We start from the raw sequence: 25,298 nt of genomic DNA, 5'->3' as shown, positions 1-25,298 counted from the left end.
CTCATTTGTTCTTAGATCTTCGTTGTTAATCACACCACACCTACTATGAGAGCAGCAGCAAGCTGTTGGCTTTACCACCCGGTTGGCTTGGTGCCACCCAACACTCAGCCACCACCGTCTCTTCCTCCGGGACCAACCCGGCTGGCGCGGAGAGGGGCGAGCGCTCGGACACGCAGCGCTACACGTCTGCACAGCTCCGGGCACAGCCGCAACTTCACGTGTGCTCAGCAGGTGGGGAGGAAGCGAGTCCAGCCAAGGAGAGATGTAATACGTGAAAACAAACGGAAATGACACAGCCCGGGCATGAAGAGACACGTACAGTCGGCATGGGGGAAAAAACTGGTTATAATGTAAAATCAAGCATTAGCTGCCAGTTCTAACTAGCTTATGACAGCATGCGCAGAGGCAGTGTTCAGCCTCAAACAGCCGCAAGCATAAGGCACTGGTGTGGGGAGAGGGCTAGGAACTTCAAAGGACTAATCATTAGTCTTGCTGCCCTGTCTGCTACAGACACAACAAAACAACCACGTTTAGGAGGTGTAGGCTGGCTAACAGCCTCCTTTTCCCCTTTACCTACTCATGTCACAGCAGAGACGAAACAGCTGCCATGCACTTCAGGTCACCAGTTTGACCTTGGCTCATCCTTTGATCAGATGCAACAGTAGATAGATGCCTCCTGCTGATGACCATGGCCCTTTAAAATATCCATGGTGTTTGCCATGCTCAGGTACTTCCTTCCTCCAACAAACCCAGCCACTCTCCTCCCCAAGATGCTTCACCACGACACAGGCTGCGGTGCAGCACTGCTCTCCCAACACCACACACTGCCTTCTGAAGCAGAAAAGACAACGTTTGTGTTGGGCACTGCCCACCAGCACGAAGCTTTCCAACCCCTGCTTGCTGCTCTGTGTACTTTTCACCAGTTTCTCCTTTGGGATGATGTGGGAGGCTATTGTGTAGGTGGCTGTATAGCCTGTCTGGCCAAAATGGCTTTCCTCCCTCTATCCTTATTCTCATCCTTTTCTCCCTGTTTCTATTAATTCCTTTCCCATTCCTAAGCCTAAGAACATGTCTGAGATGCCCTGCTTGCTTCTAGGTCATGCCTACTTGTGAGCAGGATCAGCAGTGCAGTGGCAAGAGGAAAGCCTCCCTTGTCTGGCAGCTCTCCCCAGCCAGCAAAGCCCAGTTCCTGGGATCTCCTGAATCACAGTGACTTTCTGTCAGAACCTGCAGCGTGAGATGATTCAGTCCAAGTTTAATGTAAGAGTTTTGTGGAGGCTTTGGCAGGTCCCTCCTAATGACACTCACACGGCAGCTGAGTAGAGGGAAAACACTGCACAGTCACCTTGAGTAACAGCAGCCAGTGGCTCAGAACCTCTCATCCTCTTCCAGCTACACGATACCACTCAATCAGTGCCAGCCCTGGGCCCAAATACCCAACACTAAGCCTTCCCTGAAGGTTAGAGGTGCTCACAACTTGTCAAAAGCAGCATGACCTGCTCCTTCAAAACAAGAGGAAGAACAAGGGAGACACATTCATCAGCTCCTAACTAGTTAGATCCTCCTATGAGCTGAGCTATTTGCAAAAACTGATTACCCACCTCCTTCCCTTGAAGCACAGCTCAAGTCCCAGTCTGGCTGCTCCCTCATGCTTCAGCATCTCCTCCCAAATGTATCCTCAGCTTGTTCCAGACTCGAGACGAGCTGTCAGCAGGTGTCCTCTCCAGTGGGAGCGGCTGCCCTGTGTTAACAACTCAACACATACACTGGGCAGCTCAGGTGGTAAGCAGGGGAGGCTCACAGGTGTTGGTGATGCCCACTAGCTGAAGACTGTGTGCTGATCATGATCAATTAATTAGCAGACAGGGAAAAAAAATCTCCCTCTTTAAGCATTCTTGCGTAATATTAGGAATTACTAATACAAATAACTGAAAGGACTAAAAGAATTTACAGTGTCCAGCAACTTACTGGACTCCAAGAAGTAGCATGTCAATAATGTACTTCACATTTTCAACATTTTCTTGCTGATTTCCCTTTTCGTCCTACTCACAAAAAAAGCCTGGAAATACTACAGCAACTGCTGAGCATCATGATCCTTTTGTAGAAAACACCACACTGGACTGCAGTGACACAAAACCAGATAATCAGAGTATATCTTTTTCATAAAGTTGGGAGCACTGGTCCCCAAGGGCACATACCAAGTCACTTAGCAGCTATCCTGCCATAATAGCTTTCAGCTTTCCAATATAACTTTTCCTGGGTTTCCTCCAAAAACTAATAAGACTAAAGCTGCCTGGAACAAGCTCACTCTGTAAAATTTCCCCCACTCACCACTGGACAGCAGATGTGTGACTGCAGGGCTAATGCCTTTGAGGATTTATTTGTTAGCTAGGTGGTCTGGCCAGTATTCTTCCTGTCGCTTCCCCTCGTGGACCTATGCACAGTTGGGCCATTTCCAAAGGCAGCAGGGGCACCCCCAAGCACGTCTGACCACACCAATAACTATCAGAGCACCTTGGCCACCCCTCCATGTCACACAACCTCCCCTGTAAGGTTGAGAGTAGAAATGCAATGAGCAGTATGAGTGCTAATAGCCTGGATTCATCAAAGGAGCCTGAGTGAATGTAGCACCTGGCTGCTACCAAAGCTGGTGAGAACTGAGTACCTCATTGTCCTAAGTCCAGACAGAAATTGCAATCCAGGCATTCCCATCATAACCAACCCAATCCCGTAGGTAACTGCTCAACTCATCACTGTAATCTGGGGATTAAAAATCAACCATTCACACAAAGAATGTGTACTTGTTGTCTAGGAGCCAAGCAGTACATGTAGTGGTCAAATCCCAAAGGCAAATGACATTGCTCTTCATGAGTTCCCAAAGGGTGACAATATCATTAATATCTGCATGAAGCTTATTCTGAGTGGTTTCCTGGAAAATTACAGCTTGTCAGCAATTAGCATAAAATGAGTAGGATTTGAAGGCAGGACAGCCCATCATGAAGAGCTTTTCAGACACAGCTCTGATGCTGGTACTTTAAGCAGAGTATTTTAAGAATGATTCCTAAACAGCTACAGGTCAAGAAGATTTTTATATAATGGATGCAAGAAGAACTGACAGTCTAATTTACAACTGAAATCCAAAGAGTTTCTTGCTTTTGAAGAGAAAGTCTTTCTCCTTGTCTTATAATTTCCACTTAGAAGAAAATCCCCTGCAATGCACACCTGGCTTTTCATTTGAGCTCTCCAGAAGGTCCTAGGGAGAGACCATCAAAGACAGGTGAGTGCTTAAATACTCCAGGGCCCTTCTGTGCCTCTCCTTCTTTAGAAGCCAACTGAAATAAGAGCAATAATTTTACTTTAAGGAGTCTGCATAAGATTTCAGAAAAGGTGGTAATTCTTGAAGGTGTGCATGTGGGTATAATCCTTCAGTTACATTCCTTCTGTCCCGATTTGGACAGCTGGTGGGTTTGTTCATCATCTGTCACATTGGACAAATAAGAAGAGGACGTCAGAGCTCCCTGGGAGTCTCCTTTGGACCATAAGGTGATTCTCCTCCATGGCTGATCCTGAAGTTGGGATGCCATCCCCTCCCACGGTAGGGCTGTGCATGCACTTCGATGAAGGGAAGGAGGAGGCTCAGCAGCATGAGAGCTTCCTCTCTTCCCTTTAAAAATACCAGATAATTAATCTTTCTACCGCTACACAGGTAAGGATATGAAACCAGACACAACAGCCCAGAGACAGCCAGGAGAGCCCAGGTGTCCTTCACCTCCTCTGCCAATGCTGAAATGTACCAGCTAAAGCTCCCTCTGTTCCTCTTCAACCCCAAAATTCTGCCAAATCTCCAGTGCCAGAAATTGCTGCCCTCTTCTTCTGGGATTATGATGCATTCCTTCCTCAGACTTACAAACCCATTTCCTTCTCAGTGGCAGAGGATTAAATTGCTTTCAGAATCAGCGGAAACACTCTGTGCTCTTACAAATAACGTATTAGTATTAGGGCAAATTAATCTCTGATCTCATTCATCATTTGCTTTGGTCTTTTTGTAGACAATATATCAGTCTTTTGACAGCACAGATTTCTTACAGTATCAGAGGAAAAGGCTTTGGCACCTGGTTTAGCCACTGCAGCTCCAGCAGCATGGGAGTGCGGGGTGTCGAGGACAATCCTGATGCTGTTCTTGGATGCCAGCAATCCAGTTGTAACGACCTGCGATGGCTCTCCCTGAACAGAAACATCACAGGCCCTGACAAATTACTCATTTTCACATGGCTTCCTATGAGTAACCTTCATCAGGAACCTGAGGATTCCTCACTGCAGGTTCATCTGTATCAGCCTGCTTACGTGAGGGCTTCATGTGCTCCCCAAATGACTTTCCTTCCCACTTTTCTCATTGTCTGTGAAGTGATGCAGAAGTGGATTAAATAAGCTATCATCTTGGTTAGTGATAATGAGAAAATTGAAACAAGCTGTTCCATAAATGTGATCATTATCTAGTAAATTAAATGAGATATTCAAAGTGTCCACCCAGCATTGACCAAGGAACTTCTCTTACTCTGCACTTCTTTTATCTGGGAGAAAGAGGAAATGATCACAACCTCCCACAAACCAGAGACTTCAATGGACGCACTGTCATTAAAACCATCTGGCTTTCCACACTTGCTGCAATGGACACAGCATGGTAACTACCAGCTGTTCAAAGAGCGAGAAATACAACTCTGGATATTGCTGGTGCTAATGGCCAGTTAACAGGGACCAGATTTTTGAGGTCTGTCTTCTGGAGAGCGGGGCTGGGGACACCATACGCCACCAGGGTGAGAACTGCTGTCATGCACATGCTGCTTAAGAGTCCACTGCAGATCACCAGGGGCTGTGGGAACAGCTTGGGGTTGGAAATCTACTGAACATGTTGAAAAAAAGAAAACTCAAAAAATTCAAAGGGCAAAGTAGAAGAACAGTTTTCTGATAGGTGGATGAATGAGCAGAGCAGTCAGAGCTCTATACATGGTCGTTACTGGGATGTCACTGAAGGTGGAATAGGGTGCAGTCAGCCTATCCACCTCTTTCTGTCTTCTACCTATACGCCTGAAACACTAAGCCTCAAGAAAAAAATGCACTTCAAAAATCGCCGCAGAAATCAGGAGTTTGTATTTACTCTCTTGTTTTACCATCCAAAACATCGACAAAAATTTTCATTGCGTTTTTCTTCACAATTCTGTTGATCCCATTTCCTCTTCCAGAGAGAAGGATAAAAACGTGTCCCCTCCAAACCAGTTTCTCCTCATCCCCGACAAAAGCTGCCTATGGGAGAGTGCCTGCTCCATGGCTGGTCTCTTGGCCCCAGCTCTCTGCTCTGTTCTGGGATGTGGAGTGTTTGCAAGAGACAACTCGAGCAGCCTGTGGGCTTCCCCAGGGCAGGGGGAGCTCCCATACCAGCAGCCCAGCAGGTCTGGGGGTGGCTGACATGTCCCCAGTCCACACCAGGCCAATCTGCTGTCTTTACCCCAGCTACTGGCACACCCTGATGTGGGGTTGCTCAAATGTATGGGATCTGCGAGGAATCTGGCCCTTGAGTGGATGAGCGATCTCACAACATAAGCCATGCAGAAGACACATCCAGCGAGCTTGGTGCTTCAGCCTGCAAACGCTTGTTAGATGCTGTCGCCAAAGTGCAGCAGCTCTGGGTTTTTTGTAATTTATACAAGAGGCTCAAAAACCACAAACAAGTGACCAAACCCTGAGATGCAGATCAGGCCCACAATATTCCTCAAAAGCCAAAACTGCCTTAGGAAGCGTGCTGCTGGAGAAGAGGAACACACTAGCTGCTCTCCATGAGCACGCTTTTCTCCAGCGAGCCCCCTGCTCTCCCTTCCTGACAGTTTATCCTCAGGACAGAGAAAAGGTGCAGGCAAGGAGCACAACGAATTAATCCAGAGTCCGGAGCCATCTGAGCCCAAGGAAACCCTCAGTGGCAGCGGTGGGGAGCAGGAGCTGCAAGCTTCAACTGGCCATCGGAGGGCAAACTGCTCCAAGCATTGCTGCGTGGTTCAACGCTGGCATTGCTGACTTTGCCTGCAGTCAGCCTCCTTTCTCGAAAAATAATCCAGGCCTGCCTTCCAAGGAGCTTTAATTATTTGGAAATTTTGGAAAGGCTCTTATTTCAACCAGACAGAAGCACTGGAAAAGGCAGTGAGTGAAGCAGGACACGCTGGGAATGTCCTGCAGCTCCCGGGCCAGCACAGGAATTCCTCTTTTCCCAATGGCAGAAACATTACGACAGGCTTCTGCACAACCCAGTCAAAGCAGGCTGCTAGGAAACCTCGGAGACGGTTATAAATAGGGATTGTCCTGATCTGGTGTTAACTCTTACTGGAGTGGCTTCTCGCTGGGTACAGACATCACCACCACTCCGCAGTCTCTCCACTGTACTGCCTTTGATCACCCCAGCTCCCCCTTGTATTTTCCTTCATAGCCCATTTGTTTTCCTCGTAACACCACAGAAATCAACCCAGAATGGCCATTTTCGTGGCTGGCCTGTTTTCAGCGTGTTTTCTGGTTGGCCTGATGGCAATTAGCAGCACCAATTAACAAGGAGTAGATAGCGCAGCCCATCACCTCAGAGAGGGTCAAGGTGGTCAGAACAGGACCTGAAGACCTCGCTATCTCAGCAGCATTCTCATCTGTCTGCACACACACCTCCACCCCTTAACGCCATAGCTTTTTAGCATGGAAAAGCAGCAAGGTGGCTTCCTTGAAAATATCTTTGCCTCCTTATATTTGTGAATTTTAAGATAATGATCAATTGAGCTTCCTGTGCCTGGGCCAGTTCCTGAGTGCTTTATTTCTTTGTAGCCCTCTGTATGGCCCACAACATAGAGCAATATTCTAGCTGAAAAGCAGTAAGGATTATTAACATCAAGGAAAGGCAAACTTCAGAGCAGAGTGCCAGGACAGCTCCAACACTCCTTATGGCTGCATAACACTAGGATGGAGAAGAGCCTCCCTCCTTCTGGAAAACGAGAAATGTCCCCAGTACACCTCCTTCCACTAGGGAGAAGATGGGTCATGCTCAATAAGCAGTGAAAGATATGGAGTTTACTTAAAAAACTGGGAAGCAAGTGGATGTATATCTGCTCTCTCAAGCCAGCTGTCACCTGAAAGTCCTTGGAGGAAACAAATGGAGTTGCTCTATTTCTCCATTCCTTGAAGCTTCATGAAGCAACCAATGGGCAAAGCTTGTTCAAACACTGTTGCTCGAGCGGACTGTCACGGAAATATATTGGGTTGAAGTCAAAAGGCATAGATTGCAACCAGGTTCTGACAAGAAGGTTTCCAAGACTACGAGAAACAAAGCAAATCTGTGACTGACTGATCCGCTGTCACACCCAGAACAAAAACCAGCCTTCAAAACTTTTGAAAACTGCCACAAAATGAACTTGACAACTACTGTCACCTCTGCTTGGCTGATAACAACCCACCCTGTCCATGGGACAGGAAGGACCAAACAGTCCAGGCTGTAGTTATCTCAGTGACCACATGGAGCTGGAGGTGCAAACCTGGTGACATTTCTTGCAGACCTGGCAGCCTTCCCAGTGCCGTTAACAGTTTTGCTTGAGTAAGCGCCCATGAGGGTCCAGCAAGCTCCAGTAAGCACCAGCTCTGCTTGGTGAGCGGAGACCTTGCCAGAGCAGAAAAGAGAAGCACTCATGCAGAGAGGCAGGCGGCGAGGAGCGAAACTAGTTGGAATTCAGTGCAGGAGAGCAGGGAGAAACCGAGCACCAGCCGCAAGGGCAACTGCCCTGTGCTTGAGCCGCTCCTGGCCGACGCACAGCTCAAATCCATCTTTAAATCCTGACAGCGAGGAGATCAGGGCCCTGCTAATCCCACACTCTCACATCTGCACAGCTCCATGGCGCAGCAGGAGGCTGGGACTGCTGCGTATTTAGTACCAACATTTCCAAGGTGGTCTTGGTCCTTTTGGTCTGCCCAGCCCTTTGCTGGGCCTGAAGGCTAAAGCCACACAACAGAAGCACCTATATTTTGTGAGGGAGTCTCAAGAGTCCACATGAAGCATGATCCACAGCCTGGGGATGAGGGACAGACCTTCGGGGACTGAGCTCCCAGTTATACACCAAACCACCAAATCACAAACTGGCTGTGAGCCCGGGCACTGCACACAACCCGATCGCTCAGGCACTGCCGGTTCAGGATGCGTCGTCCTCACACAAACCCTGCCAAGCTGCTATCCTTCAGAAGCAATGGCTCACCACGGATTCTGCAACACAACAGACTAAGCCAGGCAGGATGTCTTTCTATTTTTCTTCTGCTCCAGTAGGAACAGGCATTTGACAGCACCTGATCCCACACCAGGCTTAAAGAGAATGTTTCCAGATCATTGCACAAATAATAATAATATTAACGGAATTACAGGAAAACCTTGCTTTTCTAACTCCAATTCCAGGTTGAAAAGCAGTGTTATTAGCAGTCACACATGAGCTCAATTGCTTTGATTAAAGAGCAACTGTGTAATCTCTGCCTGGACTCAGTCCTGGGTTTTAATGCCTGATTAACTACCCCCATGCCAGGATTATTTTGCATCTTTGCATATTTTGGAGTTCTACATTTCCATATATCGCTACAGACAAGGAAATGTTTAAACCAGCTCATTTGCACTGTCAATTTAAAGCACTGTGTGTGAGTTTGTGGCTGAGTGGTGTCTTCAACACATTTCAAAGGGCTTTTAGGGGGATCTGCCACTTCTCAGGGAGCAAACCTAGGACAGGACACTCTCAAGTCAAGGCAGGGTGTCACTGTATGTCTCATCCCTCCTGCAAGACACCAAATATCACCTCCAGGAAATCAGCAAGTTACCACCAGTTTCAGTAGAAGTGGTTAAAAAAATTGTCTCTTTATCCTGGGAATGTTCAGCCTTCCATAAGAAATATAGAAAATAAAATAGGTTTTAGGTTTTCAGTTTTTCATTTTCCAGCACAACTCAAAATTGCTGTGGAAAATACAAAACTTACTGTGTAAATTGTTTACATATCAAATTCTAAGATTCCTCCTAAGAAAAAAAAATCAAAACCAGCTGGAAAAAACTTCCTGGCCAGCTGTAACTACCTGCCTCCTAAATAGTTTACTCTGAGCAGCTGGATCTCCTTATTTACAGGCACTTGTCCAGTCTGCCTCCCACACCTACGTCTAGCATCTTCCTCCTCTACCGCTATGAGCCCTCACATCCCATTTGACATCTCTTAGGACCACCTGAGATCTCTCTTCTCCTAAAAGAGGACAGCAGTACATCTAGAGGAGCACAAACCACACCAGCTTTTGCTGCTCTACTTCCGTCTGTAGCTCTAATTGTGCTGATGCTGATCCAAAGCTGCCGTTCTTCAAGAGCTGCCCATGCTGGGCTTCTCCCTCAGCATAACTGTGATGCATTGACCCCAGGGAAGAGCGGCAGCTATGCTGGACTGAATAAGGACCTTAGTTGGAGGGCAGGCAACAGATCCACAGCCCCTTTGGCACAAGACAGACATATCCAAGGTTTAGAGCCAAGAGTGCTTGCTGTGAGCAACACCTAATGTCTCCAGCAACCATTGCTTCTACACAGCCCTATCCAGTTCTCCCATCTCCTATGTATTGCTAAGTATCATACTTAATGGTGTAATTTTTGCTGCAGCACAGAAGAACAAGATCTGCAAATTGGGCAGGGTGAGATAGGGGAAAGGAGAGTTGGCCTTAGTCGCTACCTCAATACCAAAGAAGTAAAGAGAATATTTTCACACGAGTGCCCTTAAAAGAGAACAAAACATTCCTGTTAAATCAGGTAACTGGGTCACAGTATTGAGCTGATGAAAAGCAAAGCCCTGAAAGATATCCATGCTTTGGGGTGGCAGTGTGGAAATCTTCAAGCAACAGCTCCACGAGTAACAGCAAAATGAAACAAAGAGCATTTCAGGTGATTCACGTGCAGCTCCTGCAGGTCCACACCATGCTGCAGCCACCAGGAAAGGCTCACTTGTGTGTTAAGGCAGTTCTGCCACAGCCTGCCCTAAGCCTTCAGCATTTTCTTCTTCCTTTGTTTTTGCATGTGTCTAATTATTGAGGATGTTCATAGAGAAATGGGATCTCTGGTCTCTGGAAGCCCATCTGCTCCCACTGTTTATTTCCTGCAGTTATCACAGTGGTCTTGTAATGAATTCCAGCGTCACAACCACGCTGATGGCTCTTCCCATGGGGAACGCGCAGGGAAACCACCCTGCTCGAGAAAGCAGGCCTGCAGTACCCAGCGGACCCTGAAGACATGGGAAAGAGCAGAAGGTGGCCCCCACATTTCATGAGGCTCCCACCAACGAAGGAACATCTGGGAAACAGGATTCGCTGCAGCAACATGTCGCTCCAGGCTGAGAACCTGGGGACCTGCTCTGCAAAGCACTGCTGGGACACTGCGCACTTCCAGTCCCCCAGAGCTGGTGTCCCACTGAGGTCACTGGTTGGGCCGAGAAGCTGAGCTGACACAAACAGTCCTGGCTGGCCAGAGAAGGCCTCAGGAACTGGCTGAAGGGATTAGTCTGGCCATGGGTTTTCAAAGGCTCAATAGCTTTGAGGCAGATCAACCCATGTCCTACCTCTCAACGCAGGCCTGTCACCAGCAGCCTCCATGACTACCTCCTACTGCAGCAGCCACCTGAGCAACAAACTCCTGGAATGAAGAACTACAAGAAAAAGGTTAAAGGTACCAAAAAAGGGATTAAAACAAACTATGCCTCCACTCTTGCTTTGACAGACAAGTCTTTTCTTTTAGGCTTGGTTTTACTGAGCCTTCCAGACTGCTGTGAACTCGACATAGTCTCCTTGAGGTGCCTCTTTATTCCCACCAGCTCTGTGACCAGGCTCTGCAGCCACTTTCTGCTCCTCTGGGGAGTCTCCAGCTGGTTTCTTGGGCAGTTGGGTCCCTTTTCAGGCTGGCCCTGCCTCCCGTCTCCATTAGGCTCACTGCCCTACAGCCAGCTTGGATGTTTCTCCCCAGGAGTGGGCTCCAGGGCTCTCTGGGAAGGCCGACTTTTCCCTCTGTCAGAGCCAGACCCAGTGCACACAGCCAGGGTAGAGCACGTCCTGCCAGGACAGAATCAGAAGCGGACACGGAGCAGACTATGCATACTATCAGATGGTTGGAGAAGCCAAATTTCCCAAGGGAATTAATCGTACCTCTAGCACACATGCTGTGGAATAGTTCACGGGGCAGACTGGAAAGAGCAGAGAAAGCAATACTCCACAAGTCTGCGCACAAACTTTCAAATGAACCGTGCTCACATCTGTTTTCCACCTGTCCTGCATTCCCCTTCCCTGCCTGCTGCACGCCTTGAATGTCTGCAAAGGCTTTGCAAGGCTACTGGCAAGCAAAACCGAGCTTTGCTGCCACCCACCCAGCTCAACACTTGGCTCCACCAGCTCAAGGGAGGAGCTGAGATTTGTCCCCAGCTTGTATGTACTCGCCTAGTCCATCCTACCTGTACCGTGCAGCAGGGAAGCCTTCACCCAGGTGACCTCTCCCTCCTCAAATGCTCCCAGAGATGTGGTGGCCAGCCCAGAAGCACAGGCAGACCAGGGGCATCCAAAGCTCCATGGAAAGTGCATAGGCTGCACCATTCTGCCCCAAGGATTCATACAGTAGGGATAACACTTTACATTTCAACTCTGCTTTCTACAAGCATGGCAAATTAATAGGGTTTCCTGAAAAATGCCCAGGAACAGACACAGCTAAGTTCTCCTTACAGCATGCAGATCCTGCTCACCTGGGCTGTCTTGGAGAGGCTCACACAATGGAAGAAACACAGTAGGTTGTCTTAAGTGAGGCACAGCTTTGGGGATTGTTACCCAAAATACCAATTGAAGATGTGATGCTACACGGGAGGAAGAACTTGATCAGGGCTCCTCGTGACCCTGATCGGCAGGATGAGTACATGCAGCACGGGAGAGTGAACAGACAGTGGGAAACTGAAACTGAGAAAAAAAGGCAAATATATATGAGTGGCAGGTGAGTATCATCAGAAACACCATCAGCTCTGATGGGCTTTGGGTCATTCAACAGGTGGTAAAACAAAACAACAAAAGAGTTTGTTTCCCTTCTTTGCTCTCTTCCCAAGCAGCGTTGGTGAATACAACCCGGCTCATGCCAGAGTACAACAGTGCGTGTGCCCGCCTTCCTTCTCACTTGCAAGCTTCCTTATTTCAAGATTATACATCTTCATTTCTCCACTTTTCCAGAACAAAGACAGCACTCTTTTGTTACTGTACAGATACTTAGTCATTGCTGAACCAAGCCAGAAAAACCTAGTATGTCAGAAAAAGCATGAATAAAGTATTTGATTAGGGTAAGAGGAAGAGGGAAAGGGGAACAGATACGATATTTGTGTTGCTGATGCACCCATTTATTAGAAGCAGTGGCGATACTTGGGTTGCATTCAAAAATTTCACAATAAGGCCCTTAATCATCAAATTCTTGGCTGATATAGATTAATATATATTTAGGGACTACGGTGGTAGCAAGAAGATTTGTACTTGCTAAGGGTGCATCTCCTAAGCTGGATTGTTTTCTAATTTCTTTACCTAATTTCTAATAAAATGCCATTCACAAAGCTAATACCCACCACACAAATGGTCCTGTCCAGTCGCTTAGGACTTGCTGCCTGTGGATCTCAGTGGGGCTCCAGGGCAGAAAACACAACATTTTTGGCCCTTTATGTCTACAGCCTGCATTGCTACTCGCTTCAAGTAGAGAGCTTTCCAAATCCGAGCTGACCCATTTCTGCCTGTGGCATTGAGGGCACCTCTTCCACTAATCTCCTGTGTCAGCGCGGTGCAGGAGGTAATACTTGTCTCTGGGACAGCAGGTTAGGGATTTACTGAGTCCCACACATCATGTATTTTAATTCAGTGTCAACCAAGGATAAGCCAAGGACCTAGGGCAAAGCGTGATCTGTTACAATTTCATGCTGAGTGGGTACTGTATTGTTAGAAACGCAGCTCCGGCTTTCAGATGAGAAGCCAAGTCTGAACGGCTGCCCAGCTGTACATGCTCCAGATTTAGGGAGAACAGTATATTCACATTTTCTCCCTTCTGTCACCTAAGAGGACTTAACGTGGCTGAAACTAACAGTGATGCAAAAAAAATTAAAGAAGTTTTTTTGTATCTATAAAATCGGAAATGGCACAGTCGCAAAACAGAAAGTGGATAGAAAGAAATACATTTCTCTCAATAATGCCAAGAGGTTTTGGTAACGGTGCTGTGGAGGGCTGGGTGAGCGGGAGCAGAGGAGAGAGGCGATGGGCAGTGACATTTACTCTGCAGACGTCCCTCCGCACGGCTCCCGTTCGCTCCCTCTGTAAACGGCAGCGGCACCTTCCTCGGGTGGCAATTGCTGTGCACTTGCACGGCACTGCCCGTCGCCCCCCACGCAGGGACCCTCAGGAACCATTCACCGAGATGTGCATCGCACGGATGCTGCTGGAGAGGTGCCCCTCACTGCGGCTTTGGACCCCACCTCTTCGCACCCCGCAGGCTTCTCGGTGCAGAAAAGGAGAGCGGGAGCAGATTTGCCAAGGCTTTAAAACACCCCAGTGCCATTTCTACCCTGGCACATCCTCCAGCTTCTGTGAAAACTGACTGGAAGGGTAGCTGGTTGTTAACAAAAACTGCTCCTTTTCACAGTAAAACACAGCGAGCCTCTGGGGTTCACTTTGGGACTACAAAGCTTGTTTGTGCACTTGGAAGGCCAGGCAGAACTATCCCATCTGACTTCCAGTACACCCCAGACTATTCATTTTCAGTCTGTTACCCTGTATTACACTTAATTACCCCAGTATTAAGATTAATGGCTTGTGTTGATTATGGCCTATCTCAAAAGAGAGACTATTACAGCATTTAAGACAAAGCAGTCTCTGCTGGGGGTGATTTGTCCCCAGGGCTCACTGTCCCCACTGCCAAAAACACAAGTCTTGTTGAACTTTCTTCGCTTTGTTTCAGCAGCCAGGGATGTTTGCTCTGAATTACCTCACAAGATTAAGGAACCCTTTTGTATCCGGGGTCTTCCCTCTGTGAAAGCACTTGGGCACAAATGTCAAATTGATTTTCACTTCTCTTTGCCTCATTAAACAGGTCTCTCACCCTCTATGCCTATTTTCTCTAGTTCTCATCTCTCTTTTTGTAGATCTATGCTGTACCTTCTCCAGGTTTTCAAACAACCTATTAAGAATCCAGAAGCAGCACCGCATCTGTGGCTCGTAGTGGAACAAAATCTTGTGATGTTGCAGCCTTTGGCATCACCAGGTGGGACTTGCTGCTCTACACACTTCAACCAACAGCAGCACCTTTGCCAACGGAATCTACCTCCAACCAAGGTGGGTTAAAATAAAACTGAGGCTGATAAAAAGGAGAAAACAACAACAAACAAACCAAAACGAACCAGCTGGATTCTCCTTTGCTCCTGTTATTCAGGGACTTGGGAAGCCTTTCTGTAGAGGAATATAATCCTTTAGCGTTAGCTGTAGCTGCTTTGGGTTGGTATTAGATAGGAAACATCTTGACATGGTTCAGAAACTGCCTCCCACAGTGCTCCTAAGCCAGATTTGCTACTCTGTGGCCTGGTAGACAAGTGCATTCCTGTATTTCTCAGGCAAATAGTCTCATCTTCTCATACAGTACTAACCATCACATTACCTTTTTTAATCCCCTTACTTTTTTGTGATCATTAATGGGCAGAACTTGGTGCTGGCTGATCTCCTAGCATGGCAGCCAGACAGCCCTGGGAAGGACCACAGACTGTCACATTGTCACTTAACTCCATTGCTGCGGTGGAAACCTCTCCCTCCCCTCCTTGCTTCTGGGAACAGAAAGAGGATCTAGGTTTCCATGGGGTTTTCTTGGCCTTTGGTCCAAGAAAAACTAAATCTTTGGTGAGCGAAACAGTCTTTGCCTAGGTGATGAGATCTTCCTCACTAGGGACTGCCAGCGCAGACAATTTGTCCTGGCAAGCTATCAGAGCATGGCTAACTGAGCATAGGTCAGCGAGAAAGATGCATTTTGAGCCTTACTTCATCCCTTCTCTTCCCTGCTGCCTTGCACTGAGATTAGAGACTACCTTGAGATGGGATGAACAGAAATAAACATCACCAATCCCTTTTTCTGCTACAATCCTTCTTTTCCCCTGAGCTCAGCCCCAGCACAGAGCAGACACACTGGTCACGGCACGGCTGAACAGATTTTCTTCTTCTTATTCCAGCTTTTTGTTGCTGCATTGTTTCCCCCTTCAGACCAAGCTGAGCACCGAGCTGGCTAAGGGCACTGCAATGGCACAAGAAACACGTTTCAATCTGGTGAGCAAGCACACACCTTGGAAACAAGGAAGATGTGTTGTCTTCCTCTGGGCTTTCCTGCAGCTCTGCCCAGCAGAGCCTCCTGCAGTTCACTCCATGAGCTAATTGAGACCAGGTTTAATACAGACTCTAGAAAAGGACTGTGAAAGCAAACCAGCCTCAAACTTCGCTAAAAGTCCTCATTTAACTATTAAGCTTGCTTAAGTCTACCTGGAGGATGAGATTGCCTGGACCAGACAATCTCCTTTCCTTATCAGTCAATTGTATCACATTTTAATGTCATAATAACACTTTCCTGTGACAATGATATCTTGTTGCCTTAAAGACTATAAACAGGCCAGTGCTGACTAGGTAGGTATCACCACTGCTCTTCTGGACTATTTATACTGAGGGTCACTGGAAACACCTCCAACATGAGAAAGTAGTCTTCCAGTTTTCTTTTCTATACAACCAAAATGGTGCTATGCATATCAAAATCGGGGGGCAAAAGCAGCATCCCTGGATGCTGGTACCAACAGGCTGCTCAGAGCTGTGGCCCAAAAGGTTCATTACCTGGGGGCCCGCAGGGGCAGAGCAGCTGCAATCCAGCTCTGGCTCTCCTGCATGTCCTGACTCCATAAATTAACATTTGTGAAATGTTTTGAGCTCTCGAGATAGGAATGGCTATAAAATCCCCCAGAACTATTGATGTGTTTTATTATTTACTAATGCTGCTGTCGTACACTCAGCCTGGAGCTCTTAGAGCATTTTGGACACCGCGCCTGGGCAGGGGCTCGAGCTCTGCAGCAAGGTGACCCCCGTGGGCTGCAGAAAGCCATTTTCATCAGCAGTTTTGCACGGGACAAAGCCAGTGGAGAAATGCAAAGCAAAGCACAGGGCAAATGCCTCCTGAGACCGAGTCAGGTGCTGGCTGCCCAGGCCTCCTGCAGCAACGCGGAGGCTCATGGACATGGCTGGTGGGACAGGGCTGGGTGTCACCTCTAGGTGGGAAGCATTGCTCCATAGCTGTGTCCCAAAACGCAGCCTTAAGACAGCAAATCTTGCCTATGCAGCTCTGCGTCCAGTCTCAGCTCAGCAGGGACAGTTTGTCCCAGCTGGGAGAGGCTGGCGGGTCAGGAGGGCAGAGCAGCACCCACGACCCCTTGGCCACAGGCTGGACCTTCCCCAACGGGAGACTCTGCAGCCAGCCAGGCACATTTTTCTCTGCATTGTGTCTTTAATTGAGGCACAAAAGCCGTTCGTTTAAGTGGGTTTAAATGGTTAAAGGCACTTGTTCCTCTGAAAAGAGAATGAAATTGCTATTGACACCTCCATAAAAGAAAGGCTTTTCAGGCACAGTATGAAAGCAGGGGATGAGGAGCCTTCCTCACTTTGCCTGCCTGCAATTAGATCTGCAGCCTCCTCCTTTGCTCTCCTTACAGAAATAGGTACCAGTATCTTCAAGGGAAGAGAAACTTAATGGCCTCATTGGCGGTTTGATGAATAATTAATGCTGCTACATTAATCGGGAAGTTAACTAAGGCCTGGAGAGACACCACCTTTAATGCAGAAAAGCATCTCTGGGCAGTCACACCAGGCACTGGGTCAGGAAGACGCACGATGACCTATACGCACAGCGCATCAGTCAGAGAGAACAGATGAACAGACGCTAAAACATTCCCCTCGCTCAGTGCCAAGCACTGGGGACTTCTTTTTTCTGAGGGTAGAGACCGGCGGGTACGTCAGGCTTCCTTCCCTCACCCAGCTGTCTGGCACAGGACGGGAGCCCCTGTGTGCATGACTCCACCAGCGCACTGCGGCAGAGCTCCAAGCAGCCCATCTGCTGTGCCTGAGGTGTCACCGAGCAGCAGCACGTTGTCCCTTGGCTCAGAGGAGCTCAGCTCACTCTTGGCATGACCGACAAGGCCACCATGCCCCACAAGGAGTCATGTCAGTACCGCGCAACGGCACTTGCGGCCACCTCCATCCCTGCTGCGTGACACACAGGTTGGCATTTTTATCCAGCTCTTCAGGTGTTTTGCTGGAGATGCTCTTTGAAAGCGAAGCCTTGTGCTTGTTGGGCTTTCTGCAGTGCCTCCTACAATGGGCCATCACTGCTGTGCTGTAATACAAATAAATAATATCGCACATGACTCACGGGTTGTACTTGTGAAACATGAGGAAAGAAGGTAACAGCCAAACATGTTTAAACACATTGTCCCAATTGATATTTTTAAGAAAAAACCAGCAACACCGTGCCCATCGGAGCCTTCTCAGATAAATGCTAAACGTGCCACTGAAAATATCATCTGTTCAGATTTAATCATCCTCCATTCACCCTTTCCAAAAATAAAAAAGAAAAAAAATCTTTCTGGCTGAAACATTTGGTTCTTGCTCAAGAATCTGGTCTGAATTTTATTAAGGTTTCCTGGAAGTGGAGATCAAGGGACTGGTTTGGGGCTCAGAAAAAGCCCTCTGGCAGGATGAAGAAGAGAAAACTGCCAGAGACTGAGACTGATACTTTGTCATTCGCTTATTGGGAACACTGCACAGGACTGTTCCTGCTAATTAAAACCAGCAGTGACCAAAGCTCATTTGCAGAGATTGGGCTTTGGCCAAGCGTTTGTGTGTGGATGAGGAAATGAGATCATAAAAGTCACGACTGGCCTCCAAGCTCAGGGTGTGTAATTGCCTCTCACACCTCGCTTCCCAGCTCCTCCAAATACCACCTTTCCTAATAAAAGTGGGAGCAGGGCTCCTCACTTCTATTTTGAGCTGGAGTACCATGGAAAGGGACCAAGAAAATCCCCACAATGGAACTGTCCCTGGTACAAGTAGATTAAAACCGTCCTGTGTTTGGCCCCCATCCAGCTGGACGTGGCTTCAGTATTTGTGACTTTCACATAGAACATTTCTTCTCAGGTAAAAAATCAGTGCCACTGTGAGTTTGGCTAAAATACGCATTGAGATCTGCAGGATTAGCCAGAGCAAGGACTTGCTTTACAGTTCGGCAAAGAGCAGCCTTCGCTGCTCGCCACAGATCCAAAGGGGTGGCTGAAACGTCTCCACGGGCAGAGGCACTGACTGGTTTTCCCCAAAAAGCTGAACTTGTCACACTCTTTTATCGATAAGGTAGGTAGGAATGGTGAGCTGATGTGAGCAACACCACAGAATTGCTGCCTACTTATATATATATATATAGGGGAAAAAAATACACACTGCCTTAAGCAGATAGTGTGATTTAAGTCGCAGTACGCCTGCTGGCACGTCCACCTCCATAAATTTACTGGCACAAGTGTCTTAATACAAAGATACCACTGGGTTAGGGCAGTACAATCATGTAGCATCGCTCCTACCCCAGAGTAAGCAATGCATCCCCATGCTGAGGCTACCCAAAATACCCGCATTTTGTTGCACCAGTGTAATTTTACTGGGAAATTCCTGAGGCACGACCTAAGATGCCACGACTTTTTCTCCAGGACTGAGTGCCTGTCTGGTACCCTCAACTGTACCCAAATCTCTGCTGATAGAAGGTGTCCAACAGAAAGACCAGGAATGTCAAGCCAATGATTAAGTGAACTCATCATCTCTAATGACATGTGTTCTCATTTGTTTTCTTCTCAAAGGACAGAATCAAAGCCTAAATTAACTAATTCCCTTCAGCCATACACCAACTAATTGCACCAGCTTTGTTTTCCCAGCTCACTCTACCCATTTAACAGACATTTACTCATAACATGCCTTAAAAGTTGGCTTGTACAGAGGGAGAGGTCCTGTCTCATTTCCCGAGGAAAGCAGCATCCTTTGGAGTGGCACTGGTTTACCATAGCTGCCTCACAGCCTGATCTCATGGCCAGAAAATAAAATGTTAAAGCAGAAAACGCAGCAACAAACATCCTGTCTGGACACCTGAGATTGCACAAGGTCATGAAAAGGATGGTGCTGAGATCTCCCATGGCAGGGAGAAGAGGGGGAGGGATAGGAAAGCCCAGACAAAGACTCAAACACAGGCGCAGAGAGGAATGGCTCTTGGACCTCCTCTGTCCTGAGGCCTCACCTTTGGCATTGTGCCTATCTGCCCGAAGAAAAAGCTCTTCAGCAGAGGTTCTTCTAGCCCAGCAGCTGCCTCGCCTGCTTGCACTAGAGCCAGAGAGCAGTTCCCCACTCCCTCCAAAATGCAATAATGCGAGAGTGATTAAAAGAAAGGACCCAAGGCAAGAGGCACTGGGCAACACAATAAGGAAAGAATATGAAAGCACATACAAAATAGTCCTTGCAGTTTATCTCACAACTTCAGAGCATCCTGCCAGAAGAAACACAGTCGTCTCCTTCCCATATTCTGCTCTGCCTCTCTTATTCCTTTTCAACTCACTTGTTACCATTGCAATGCAGGAGAAAAGTCACCAGCACTGTTTAAACTACTCAGTGTGGTCGCTTCTCTCAAGAAGCCTTGTGCAACCCTCTCTGATTCTGCACAAAGCTCTGTCACCATCCTGGGTCCCCACAACTACCCCCAATGCACCCCTTGCTTCAGCTCCACAACACAACCTCATTGTCATGCAAGACCACAGCTGAAACACAGCAGTTTCCTCCATCCTTAGATTAAATTGCTTTCACTCACCTGGTCACAGCCTTAATCCCAGACTAAACTGGAGGAGAGCCTGCGAGATGAAGCTATAGGAAGCACGGCTGCTTTGCAGGGTGGGAAAACAACTCATCCTCTGACACCTCCAAAGGCTGAGAGCATTTTACAGAGCTTTTGCTTTAACTAGAAATTAGATAAACTTCAGTTGCTTTGTCCGAATGCATCTGTGCATGTGTGCATATGAACAATGCATATGTGGCAATGAGCAATGACAGAAGGATGGAAACAAACTACTTGTAGGGATTGTTTATGTGTTTCGTGTGTGCAAGGGAGATGAGAGCATGAAATTCTGCCTTTGCTGACTTGCTAAATAACCATGGGCCATATTGTGAAAGCAGATGTTTCACGAAAAGAAGACAACTCTTCCAGGCATTTTACAAGATGACCGACCCTATGGGTCTTCTACATCTTCAGTTTCATTTGTTCCTCCTTTAATATACTTAAAAGTTTCAGGTACTTCTTCAAATGACTGCCTTTTACTGTTACAGTCAACACACGCAACCTGGCCCAACAAGTGTTTATCGTGTCGTTATGGTGGAAGATGAAATTGTCTGTGGGGAAGTCCCTCAACACCCATTTTCTCATGACATTTAGTGACTGAGGAGAAGAGCCATTTGGGAAAGCCTGTGCCACAGTTGAGGCTCTCACAGCTGTGGTGGAGCAGCTGAGGCTTCCATAAAACCCTTTACAAGCTTCACTACATTTTCTTTGAGACTGAGGCATGAATGCCACCCGCAGCCACAGGCAGAAGATTAATGTTCCTCTTACAATTCCTCCCTTGCCAGCAGCACTGACCAAACATGACTGCTGGGCTTTGCTTCATGGTGGGTTCTGTCAAACAAGGTCACCTTCAATATCACCTGCTCAACACCTGGGCACATTTAGCAGGTTCTTTGAGTACTGGAAAACTTAAGGAGGTTTTAATCATTTTCCTCAATGAAACCCCACCAGCCGCAAGGACCCATCTACTACTTTCTGAAAATATCTTCTGGGACAGAAATTATTCTTGCATGGTGAGCTCCAAGGAGCCAAGACTGTCTTTGTGTGCCTGTGAATTACTTATTTTCCTCTGCGAAGTAACATAATTACAAGGAATAGCAATGTTTCCATGAGGCAAGGACTGTGGGGTACACAATCAGGAGGAAGTAAAAGTAACTCCAGTTCTGCTGGAATTTATGAGGCTCATATTTATCTCATGCAGAAATGATGTGTCTGCTGGTGCAGGATCCTTGGGGGGCAAGTTGCTGATCTGGAGGAAAGGGCTGGCAGACACCAGTTAGACAAACCTGACAGCCGCCCACTCACATGATGGAGAACTTCAACGCTACTGAACGTGGGAAACTTTTCCACCTCTGTGCAGAAAAAGGGACGTTTTTGGGTCAATGGTGAGGGGAATTCTGAGGTCAAGCCCTGCATAATTCCTCTGTCTTCAACAGGAATAGATGAAAGCCAGCACCGAGTCCTTCAAAAGCCTCCCTTAAACACATGCTGGTAGGACAACAACCAGTAGGCGGTGGAGGTGGGACAGCCCTGGTGCCACAGGCTCCCCAGCAAGCAGCTGTGCTTTGCACCCCAGCACCCATTCCCTGTGGTAACCCCAAGACAGCAGACACCAGTGTGGGTCCAAGGTACAAAACTCAGGACGTCTCAACTGAGGGCAACAGTGCGGGGAGCCCAGCTTTCCACAAAGTCAACCTAAGGATTAAGAAATTCTCATTACTGCTGTTTGTGGTCACGTTTTTCAGAGTGTGACTCATTCAGGGTCACACAGTAAAAACAGGAAAGGCTTCAGAATAGGTCGAGGTGCCCTGACCCTCAGGGCCAGGTGCTGACTGCTCAGCCATGCCTGTCTGACTGGGCAAGGAGAGCTCTGGAGTTACGGCAAGTGTCACAACCTTCCAGCACAGAGCTTGGAAAAAGAAAGTGATATTAAAGATGATTAAAAAAAAAACAAAAAAACAAAAAAAAGAGAACCCCTCCAAGCACCAGCAACAAAATCACCTGATGACAAAGGTGTTAAAAAATAAACGACGCAGGTGGCTCTACAAAATTGAGCCAGGAAAAGAAAAGAGGAAATGTAACTGAAAGAAGAGTCTCTCTCACACTAATGCTATTCTCCACATTTGAGCAAGTAATCTTAAAGACAACTAAAATAATATTTACATAAAGGGTTTAATCACTGGATTTTGAAGACAACTCTGTTAGATCATCTCCAGGGAGCAGAAGAATGATGGGCTAATTAGCTGTGTTTGCCAAAATTCGCTTTGCTTCTTTTTGTTATTATTTGCTACACACTTCTCGCCTGGATCGGGACCTCTCTCTGCAAGATGCTCTGCAGACAGAGCAACAGCTCTGGCCTCCAGATGTTCCCTCCTGGCGAGGGTTTGCACTGTGGTGGTTCTCCCAGGCTGCAGCCAAGCACAGTAACATCCCATCGCAAAGGTGAGCTCAGCCTCAACAACGCCCAGCTCTGCTCGGCTCCAGAGCTCTCTCTTCACCGGTCATACCCAGCAAACACAGGTGGTGCTTCACCCAACACCTGTTTGCTGAGTTAATTAGAAAAAAGCCAGACAGCTGACCCAAAACTGCACTGGAAATCAAACTCTGGTTCAAGACTCAGACAGATCTCATTATTTCTTGTTTTCACATATTGGCTGGTTTCCTGCTTATGCTCAGAAATGAAAATCAACACACAACAAGGCTAGTTTAGTGGGATGGGAGTTGTGGGTGGAATGGGTGGCTCTGGACACAGCTGGTGGAACTGCACCGGTGGGCTGGCGAGGGCCACGTCCTCTCACTCCAAACTGCCCATGCCCAGCAGTGTCCTGTGACCCCAGAGCCAGGCCTTGGGCCAGGTCACTGGTTTCACAGATTTCATCACCAGGAAAGGGGCAGAAGGGAAGGAGGAAAGGGAGGGAAGCGATAAAGCGAAGGAAGTGTTGGGTGGGATCGGGGAGCTCCTGTATGCTACACAAGTCTCACAGTTCTCCAGATAAATGGAGAGCGTTCCCATCTGTTTACGAGTCATCATTTCGCCTTCACCATCAAACCTCATTTCAGGTTCAAATCTTCTCAAAACCAGTTGCCTGCAAACCTGCGACACTCACCATATGATTTATTCTGGATAATCTGCTTTTGCAATATGCTGTGTGCCTCCTTTGGCACTATGGGAATCCATAAATGACATGGATAAAGGAGCAGTGAGCTTTATGCTTGCTCTAAAGACAGCATAAGGAGAAATGACCAAGTATAACCTTATTTTCAATACAGTCTAGTTCTCAAATCCACTGGGGAGGAGCTGCCAGATATCCTCCTGATAAAGAAATATCACTAGCCCAAAGCCAAGTGTTGATTTAAGGCCGTATCTGGTGGAGACGTTATAAAGGTAAAGATGTGATTCTGAGGGAGCAAATGAATGGGTGATTTAGAACAAAAGACCATGTTCAAAGTATTAATTGCAAATGAACCAATACTTGCACTTATGCTAGTAGAAAAACTTTAAAGATTCACAAAGAGAATAACAAATAAAAGTACTGGGGTAGCTTTCTACTTCCTCACAATTTGAGATGATAAAAAGCATTCAGGTAGTTGTGGAAATGTCCAAAAGTTTCACAAGACCTCCTTAATTTTGACCAAACACTTATTTCTCCAAAGTTCTTTCCTAGAAGCCTGTTACTTATTAACTTTTTTCTTGGTCCTTCAACTCTGGCTTTAAGGCTTTGATTTATGGAGCAGAAACAACGCCGTGCAATCTCATCAGCCTCCCACCCTCCAAACTGCAGAAATTATCCATAATTGAACAACCCTTTGGGTACAAATCATCTCGACTGCTGAGAAAACATTTACCAGGAACACAGTTGCAACAGCCGGGACATTTTGTGAACAAATGAGTGTGTCTCACTGTAAGACCTTTGTGGGGAGGAAGATCTTATAGCATGGAATAGAAAGCAACAACTTTTTTATGGCTTTGAGACCTTTATGAGTATCTGTTGTGGAGATATAAGCTGCAACCAGATTATTGTGGACATCCAGCTCATGGAAATCACTGTAGCTGCTTCAGCTTCCATGGAACTAGAAGGATTTACATCGACTGGATATCAAGTACAGATTTTTCAAATAAATCTTGCAGAACGTCCCTGCTCTCAAGCATGCTGAATTTCACTGATGCTTTTCACAACAGGATGAGCATCCTAATGATATGTATAATGAGTATTAAACTGAACTAACATTCTCATGTAAAATGTGCACATCAAAGGGTCCAGAGAAATGCATCACATACACTAGCGTAATTGTAATCACTAATAAAGGTTGCAGAACTGGACTCCAAACACAAATGAGAAATTTGAAGACTGGAGATGATCCAACATACATTTAAAGTATATTTTAACCATCAAGGTCCAGTGTATTCTCCTTCACTCAGTGGATACATTTTTCTGCTGGAAGAGGACAGGCTGGGGAGGGGTGCTGAGAGACGATTTGAACACTTGGGACTAAAGGACCAAACGGCAGCTCCTAAACCAGGAAATTCCAAGTTGAATTTTCCTAAAACTTTGAGGGCATAAAAATGCCCTGTACCCACTGGGATGGTCTGGCAAGCCTATGTCCAGGTCCTGTTGGCTCCCCTAAAAGCCCTAGTCTTTATCAGATAAAGTATTTTTGAATCTTATTCCACAAAGCCTCTCCAAGTCCAGCCATTGGTTTGCTCAGGCCAAGAAGGATCTCTCTCTCATACACATCGCAGACACTTCCCGCCTTTCAAGCATCCCCACCACACTGCAGACACCTTTCCCAGGGAACTGTGTGCTCAAGGGCAGGGAAACCAAGTAAACCAAAAAAACCCCTTTGATCATTTTATTAGGGTACAACCTACAGTGTTTCCTTATGCTGAAATCAGGACAGGAAATACAGACGTGACTTCTGTGAGTCTTCTCCCTGCGTTACCATTTGAAAGGACAAGAACTTTGCATCACAGCTAGAGATGCACGCCGCCTGCTAAGCTCTTTCCTGCAAGATATAAACAAATCGGCCACCAAGAAGAATCTCTCTCTAGCTGTTTATATCCTCTTCCTTTGACCTGGTCACCTCTTTCCTGCACAACTGCTCCCTGTGGGAATGTATTCCCAAGTGCTCCTCTCTCACTTTCTTTACACTTGACTCTCCTGCCTCCCAAGACCTCTTACTCCTGTCTGATGTTGCTCTCAACAAAAATATGGAGAGAAACACCCACATTTGACACTCTCATCTCTTTAGTTCACAGCACAAAGATGTGCCACACAAATGTAATGTATCTCAGGTG

The sequence above is a fragment of the Streptopelia decaocto genome, assembly GCF_964273445.1.
Source record: "Streptopelia decaocto genome assembly, chromosome: 8".
Classification (NCBI taxonomy): Eukaryota; Metazoa; Chordata; class Aves; order Columbiformes; family Columbidae; genus Streptopelia; species Streptopelia decaocto.
Note: the sequence above shows the minus strand (reverse complement) of the source record.